The following is an 8333-nucleotide window of genomic DNA, read 5'->3' on the forward strand; positions in this document are numbered from 1 at the left end:
TTATGTGCTGGATTGTCTCTGGGGCATCTTTACACAGCCTGCACCTGGGGTCTTGCCTGGTGTGATAGACCCCAGCCTCTATGGATCTTGTGCTTAGTGCTTGTTCTTGTGCTGCCATGATTAGTGCCTCTGTGCTGTCTTTCAGTCCAGCTTTGTCCAGCCACTGGTAGGATTTCTGGATATCAGCCACCTCCTCTATCTGCCGGTGGTACATACCGTGCAGGGGCCTGTCCTTCCATGATGGTTCCTCGTCTCCCTCCTCTTTCTTGGGTTTCTGCTGCCTGAGGTATTCACTGAGCACTCGGTCAGTTGGGGCCATCTTCCTAATGTATTCTTGGATGTTTGTTGTCTCATCCTGGACTGTGGTGCTGACACTCACCAGTCCCCGGCCCCCTTCCTTCCGCTTAGCGTACAGCCTCAGGGTGCTGGATTTGGGGTGAAACCCTCCATGCATGGTAAGGAGCTTTCTTGTCTTTATGTCAGTGGCTTCTATCTCCTCCTTTGGCCAGCCTATTACCCCAGCAGGGTACCTGATCACGGGCAGGGCGTACGTGTTGATGGCCCGGATCTTGTTCTTACCATTCAGCTGACTCCTCAGGACTTGCCTGACCCTCTGCAGGTACTTGGTGGTTGCAGCTTTTCTAGCGGCCTCTTCATGGTTCCCATTCGCCTGCGGGATCCCCAAGTACTTGTAACTGTCCTCTATGTCTGCAATGTTGCCTTCTGGTAGTTCAATCCCCTCAGTTCTGACTACCTTCCCTCTCTTTGTTACCATCCGACTACACTTCTCCAGTCCGAACGACATTCCAATGTCATTGCTGTATAGCCTGGTAGTGTGGATCAGTGAATCGATGTCTCGTTCACTCTTGGCATACAGCTTGATGTCATCCATGTACAGGAGGTGGCTGACAACTGCTCCGTTCTGTAGTTGGTATCCGTAGCCAGTCTTGTTAATGATCTCACTGAGGGGGTTCAGGCCTATGCAGAACAGCAGTGGGGACAGAGCATCTCCTTGGTAGATCCCGCACTTGATGGTGACTTGTGCTATGGGCTTGGAGTTGGCCTCTAGTGTTGTACGCCACATCCCCATTGAGTTCCTGATGAAGGCTCTTAGGGTCCCATTTTGTGTCAAAGCAGCTGAAGACAAAACATAAAGCATAAAGGTGATTTTCCTGGCCTGGGATTTTATAAAAATGTTCTGCAGTAGGTCAAAAACGAAAGAAAACCATTAATCAACATATGAACATTACCTCTGAAGTTACAGCGGTTTCATTAGAGACACAGCTAAGCGTTTTGCATTTTGCATAATTTTAAAAAGTTTAAATTTGTTCAGAAGCCTATTGAACGGCAGAAATTAGGTTTTCTTTTCGGAAGTAAGTAAAAGGAAAAAAAAACAGCGGTCGACAATGGTAGACTTGTGCATAGCAAGCAAGCGAATAATGAAGAAAACAGATTTTTAGACAGGAAACTGTTCTTGAAGTATACAGAGAGAGCAAGAGAGAGAGAGAGAGAGCTGTGCATGAATTTAAGAAAAATTTCAGCTATCATGTCCTACCTCAATATTTTCAGTGGACACAAATGTCCACTTCTATGTAAAAATGGTGGCACCGCTGTACAGCTATCATGTAGCGAAGCTCGGTCAGTTGGAAATGGTTTGCCTCACCGACGGACTATTCAATATATTACATTTTCAATCCAATTTTATTTGTTTTTGCATTTATTGTGCAAAAATAAGTGGAAAATCACAACAACAGTCGCCTCAAGGTGCTTTATATGGTAAGGACCCTAGAATATGTTTAACAAATAGCGTTTAACAATTTTATTAGACCACCTGTCATAGGAACAACAAAATATTGAATCTATTAAAAGCTTGTTTACAGTTAAAAATGTAATGTAAAAAGCTAACAGTTCACAATTCACATTTTCATACCCGAATTTGAGCCAACAAAATGGCAAAGGCAGGGGTGTTTCTCAGAGAAGCAATGATAACATTAAACTATGAAAACAAATTTTTCTGTTCAGGACTATCTGTATTTTAGCAAATTAATAAAATATGTACTTCGCTAATTTTTCTGCTTCACTGAAAAACAGCATCTTTGAAAATGTATCTATAACAATAATTAGTAGCACTGTACTACTGATAAAGAAATGTAATCATTGTTTTATTGTAGAAATAATACAATTCGTAACAGAACCTTTACGAGAACATTTGGGTCCTTTATACAGGCCGGGTAGGGTCTAGCTTTTACACAGTTCCTAATGCATTCCTTCTTTCTGAGACTGAAATAAGTAGCTCTGCTTCAGCAAAAATATTTCTGTTTATATTTTGCATTTAACTTGATTAATTTCTGACTTCTCCCCTGCCTTTGCCATTGTACAAGCCCAAATTTTGCTTTAAAATTTGTGAATTTTCTATTTGTCTAATAAATAATAAAATAATTCTAATACAGTTTTTATATAGGTTTTAAAAGATTTCTACAATATTTTCTTATGAGAAGTTTGTTAGGCACTATTTTTTTCTCTCCAAAAAACAGTAACCGGGGGCCACAAACCTTAAGCTCAAAAAAATTTGTAGAGTTGCAGCAGAAGGCGCATCAGGTATAAAATCTTGGCTACTTCAAGCATGGAAATCATAAAGTAGTGGTTCTCAAACTGTGGTACGTGTACCAATAGTGGTAAGTGGGCCTCTTGTGGTACGTGTTTAAGATTAAATAAAACACCATGTTCTGATTGAGGGATTTCTGAGAAAAAAACTTATTAAAATGTTCCTTACAACCACATGTATGCAGTAATATTGACCATGGCTGTGTTTTTTATTGTCTATATTTTGCAGAGCACCCCAGGCGACTTGTCCGAACATGGAGGCCAGTCCAGCACAGCACTTCCTGAGACACTAATTGCCGAAACGGGACCGTTGGGAAGACGAAAGCGCGAGGTGTCAGGTAAAGGGGATGAGTGCCTCAGCACATATAATGGCATAGAACTGGACTACGTTAAAGGGTCCACAAGCTCATTGACGTTTGACCTGTGTGAGGTCATTGAGTGTAAAGGGGCTAGTAGCAGCTGGAGGGGATATGATGTGTGGGTCTGTAGTCACCAAATGATATGCACCAGGAGAGGGAGCCCTTATTTCAGTCCAGGGATCCATCGTTCAGTGGGAGAATACACAGCAGGGCAATGGTGTTCCTGGGATAACGCGGTAAGTTGGACAGGAGTAGGGTGGCAACCATAGGCTTAAAGGGAATAGGAATTCAGAGGGATTTTTCTGCATCCCAGAACCCTGTCACAATTTCCCTAGGTCCGTGGAACACTCTGCCCAAAACCGATAGCCTGGGAGGTGTGTTCTATTTGGTAATTGGGGTAGATGTGTCGGGAACAGATCCAAGTGGGGTAGTTAGAGTAAATCTAGTCAATCCAAAGTCTAAGCCGGTCATAGAAAAAACTGTCACACACATGATTAACAATACAATAGACTCTGTCACACACTCTACAGGGCAATTGGGGAATTGGTCGTCAACTGTTACCCAAGAGGAGCAAGAACCAAAAGGGAAACCAGTCCTGACGGTGGATTACACTAGGTTGAAACCTCAGGACCTAATTGAGTGTGCCACTGGTTTCACTGATAGTAACCTATGGCTGGACTGGGTGGTTCAAAATGCTAAAGAACAACATGTATCTGATTGTGTTGCCTGTGCTTCAGCCAGACCACGTTTGTTCACAGAGCACGCACCACTGTATCCAGAGGACAAGTGGGGCTATGACTGTATGCTGCGGCTGACTAAAAGTGCAGTGAGTACTGGCAACTGCACTCTGTTGTCTAGTCTTTTCCCCCCAATCCCAAAGCAGACAACAGTGGGACCATTTATGCCAAAACAATGCAACTATACATGTTTTAAGTTTTCAACGGATGAGGTAAAGTACAAATTGGGAGAAATTGACCCAAGCCGGTGTGCTGTTACACTTACGGGAAGAACCACAAATAATGTAAGTGACCCAAACACAGTGATTGGAACATGGGCAAGAAGTGGGTTATATTATTATTGTGGGCAGAACACCCTTTTGGTTCGTGTTCCTCTGGGAAGTGAAGGGACATGTGCTATGGTGCAGCTGGGAGCTCCACTCATACTAATTGGAAACAAGGTAAAAGCCATTCCACAATGCAATACACGCACTTTAGCAGCCAAACGTAAGAGACACATTTTGGCAAAAAGAGGTACCCAGGGGGGTACATGCCTATGACCCCAGATTGAATTTACCCACCTGGATTGACTCAATAGGGGTGCCCAGGGGAGTTCCAAATGAGTATAAACTAGCCGACCAAGTAGCTTCAGGATTTTCATATGGGTAACGCCTAATAAGAATGTTGATTGCATTAACTATGTTCATTAAAATGTGCTGAGACTCTCTAACCTAACCAGGGACGCCATGGAGGGGTTCGCAGAACAATTGGGTCCGACCTCGTTGATGGGAGTGCAAAATCGGATGGCCCTTGACATGTTGTTGGTGGAGAAGGGGGGCGTGTGTGCCATGTTTGGAGACATGTGCTGCACCTTTATCCCCAATAACACTGCTCCAGATGGCTCAGTAACCCGAGGGCCTGAAAACTTTGTCTAAAACCATGCATGAGCACTCAGGAATTGACAACCCGCTGGAGAGCTGGATGGTATCCGTGTTTGGACAATGGAAGGGATTGGCTATGTCTGCAATGCTTTCAGTTGCCACATTTTTAGGGATACTGGTCACCTGCGGTTGTTGTTTCATTCCTTGTGCCAGAGGATTGTTGGTAAAGGTAATAACGAGGGCTGTGGACCCGGGAGCGGTCGTTCCGGTGTCCATAATGCCATTGATGGAACTAGAACCGGCTGAGTGGGCCGAGGAGTGACACAACTCGAGGTGAGTGACATTTCTTTCAAAATGTCAAAAGAGGGAATGTGGAGAAACAGAAATTATTTTACTGCTACAATATAAGCAGCATTATTAACATTGTATTAAAAATATATCCTATAGCATTGATATTGTATTAAAGATGTTTATTAAAGCTATTGCCACCATGTTAACCTTTTTATTACAGGTGCAGCTATAATTATTTTATACACATTGCATGTTTGTGCTCATTCAGAGTAGATGCTCAGTCTATTAAAGAAGGTTTTAAGCTTTGTGAAGCGCTATGTCTTCACAATCTATTGTGTAGGTGACTTGGAGCATAGAAGGATTGCGTACATGCTTACAACACACATATAATCCAGAAACTTGCCAGGCCAAAGGCCCAAAATTCATTTAGCTTCTAACTGCATTTCAGTTTGCTTGGTAACAGATGACAGTCCAGTCAAGAAAAGGACAAGCCCTTAGAGACCATCTATTGTATGTATAACTTCCTGTTGATTGCTGATGTCACAGGAAGGAACCAGGTGAAGAGGGGGAAGAAAACTGTTGTCATTTAATTACGTTTTGTTTGCTTTATTGTTATATGTATTATTGTAAAATGTAATGGCTACACTTTAGAAGTGTGTGCTTTGTTGCTGATAAAAAAAAAAATAGCATCATAAGTGGATGATTGTAATGTAATATTCTTGTACTGAATATTCCATTGGAGAGTACTGTGTTTGGATATTTTGAGCATTTAAACAGAAGAACTCAGTTATTCAAGAGAAGAGGACCAAGTGAGTGTAGCTGAGTGCACTTGACATTAGCTTTGATTGGTTTAAGTTCAGTTATTTTTAATTGTGCCATGTTAACTTTTGAGTTGATGATTTTTTTTGTCAATATTTTTGGTCACAGTGAGTGTAAATCACCTGCTACACTGGACAGCATCTGTCTCCTACCCTTCATTTTCATATTGATTTTAAAATTCTTCTAATTAATTTTAAAAGTTATGGCACCCAGTTATTTAAGCAAATTCTTCAGAGCTTGTTCCTGTGCTGCCATGACTAGTGCCTCTGTGCTGTCTTTGAGTCCAGCTTTGTCCAGACACTAGTAGGATTTCTGGATATCAGCCACCTCCTCTATCTGCCGGTGGTACATACCGTGCAGGGGCCTGTCGTTCTATGGTGCCTCTTCATCCTCCTCTTTCTTGGGTTTCTGCTTCCTGAGGTATTCACTGAGCAAGCAGTCGGTTGGGGCCACCTTCCTGATTTATTCGTGGATGTTTGTTGTGTCATTGTGGACTGTGGTGCTGACACTCACCAGTCCCCGGCCCCCTTCCTTCCGCTTAGCATACAGCCTCAGGGTGCTGGACTTGGGTTGAAACCCTCCATGCATGGTAAGGATCTTCCTTGTCTTGATGTCAGTAGCTTTTAGCTTCTCCTTTAGCCAGCTTATTATCCCAGCATGGTACCTGTTCACGTGCAGGACATAGGTGTTGATAGCCCGTATCTTGTTCTGACCGTTCAGCTGACTCCTCAGGACTTGCCTGGCCAACTGCAGGTACTTGGTGGTTGAAGCTTTCCTAGTGGCCTCTTCATGATTCCATTTGCCTGCGGGATACCCAGGTACTTGTAGCTGTCCTCTATGTCTGCAGTGTTGCCATCTGGTAGTTCTATCCCCTCACTTCTGACTACCTTCCCTCTCTTCGTTATCATCTGACTAAACTTCTCCAATCCGAATGACTTTTTGATGTCATTGCTGTATATCCTGGTGGTGTGGAGCAATGAATCAATGTCTCGTTCACTCTTGGCATACAGCTTGATGTCATCCATGTACAGGAGGTGGCTGACAACTGCTCCGTTCCGTAGTCGGTATCCGTAGCCAGTCTTGTTAATGATCTCACTGAGGGGGTTCAGGCCTATGGAGAACAGCAGTGGGGACAGAGCATCTCCTTGGTAGATCCCGCACTTGATGGTGACTTGTGCTATGGGCTTGAAGTTGGTATCTAGAATTGTACAGCACATCCCCATTCAGTTCCTGATGAAGGCTCTTAGGGTCCCATTGATCTTGTATAGGTCTAGGCCAGTGGTTCTTAACCTGGGTTCAATCGAACCCTAGGGGTTCGGTGAGTCGGTCTCAGGGGTTCGGCAGAGCCTCCACTGCGGAGGTCGCAGAGGTCCAGCCACGCCCGAATTATCGTGTAAATTTGTGATGACACGCCCCCTTCTGGCCATCACTGGCTGCAGACGATCATGCTACACTGCTTGGCCAATCAGGGCTGCGGGGAATGTAGCGCGCGCAGTAGTCAACATGTGAATGTCGTGGTAGTACTTCGCGTGATTTTTTTTTAACATTTTAATCCATACTAACTATGTCGGGCAAAAAAAGAAAGTGGTTGGACGAATATGTACAATATGGATTTACACGTATCACGGAACGTGATGGGAGTGAGCGTCCTATCTGCATGATTTGCAACGCCAAGTTGAGCAACTCTAGTCTCGCACCGGCAAAACTAAAGGAACACTTCTTGAAGCTGCATGGAGACGGGGAATACAAGAACACAACACTTGCTGAATTCAAGGTGAAGAGAGCCAGATTCGATGAAAGGCCCACTCAGCCTGCTCTTGGATTTGTATCCGTTAACAAACCGATCCTCACAGCATCGTACGAAGTTGCTTACCTGATCGCAAAGCAGGGCAAGCCACACACCATTGGTGAAACACTCGTGAAACCAGCCGCGTTAAAGATGGTAAATCTGATACTAGATGCTAATCTAAGCCAGCTTACTGTTTTTGTGCGCTATGTGAAAGATGACATGATAAAAGAAGATTTTTTATTTTGTAAGCCTCTTACAACTACAACTAAGGCAGCCGATGTGAAGAAGCTTGTGGATGACTTCTTCGGAGACAACAATCTTTCATGGGACATGGTTTCTGCAGTTTGTACAGACGGAGCTCCCGTCATGCTGGGAAGAAACTCTGGTTTTGGTGCGCTAGTAAAAGCCGATGCACCACACATCATTGTGACTCATTGTATTTTGCACAGGCATGCATTGGCAACAAAAACCTTGCCTCCAAAAATGGCAGAAGTATTAAAAACCGTGGTGGAATGTGTGAACTATGTGCGAAATAGTGCTCTGAGGCACCGCATCTTCAGTGAGCTGTGTAAAGAAATGGGCTCTGAATTCGAGGTACTTCTGTACCATTCTAATGTTCGGTGGTTATCCCGGGGACAGGTGCTGAATCGTGTTTTTGCCATGCGTGTGGAATTAGCCCTGTTTTTGCAAGAGCACCAACACTGTCATGCAGATTGCTTCAAAAATCCTGAGTTCATTCTCATTTTAGCGTACATGGCTGATATATTTGCAGCTCTCAATCATCTCAATCAGCAGATGCAGGGTGGTGGAGTCAATATCATAGAAGCGGAAGAACACCTGAAGGCTTTTCAAAAAAAGCTAACGTTATGGAAAC

Source organism: Astatotilapia calliptera, chromosome 22 (assembly GCF_964374335.1).
Source record: "Astatotilapia calliptera chromosome 22, fAstCal68.1, whole genome shotgun sequence".
NCBI lineage: Eukaryota > Metazoa > Chordata > Actinopteri > Cichliformes > Cichlidae > Astatotilapia > Astatotilapia calliptera.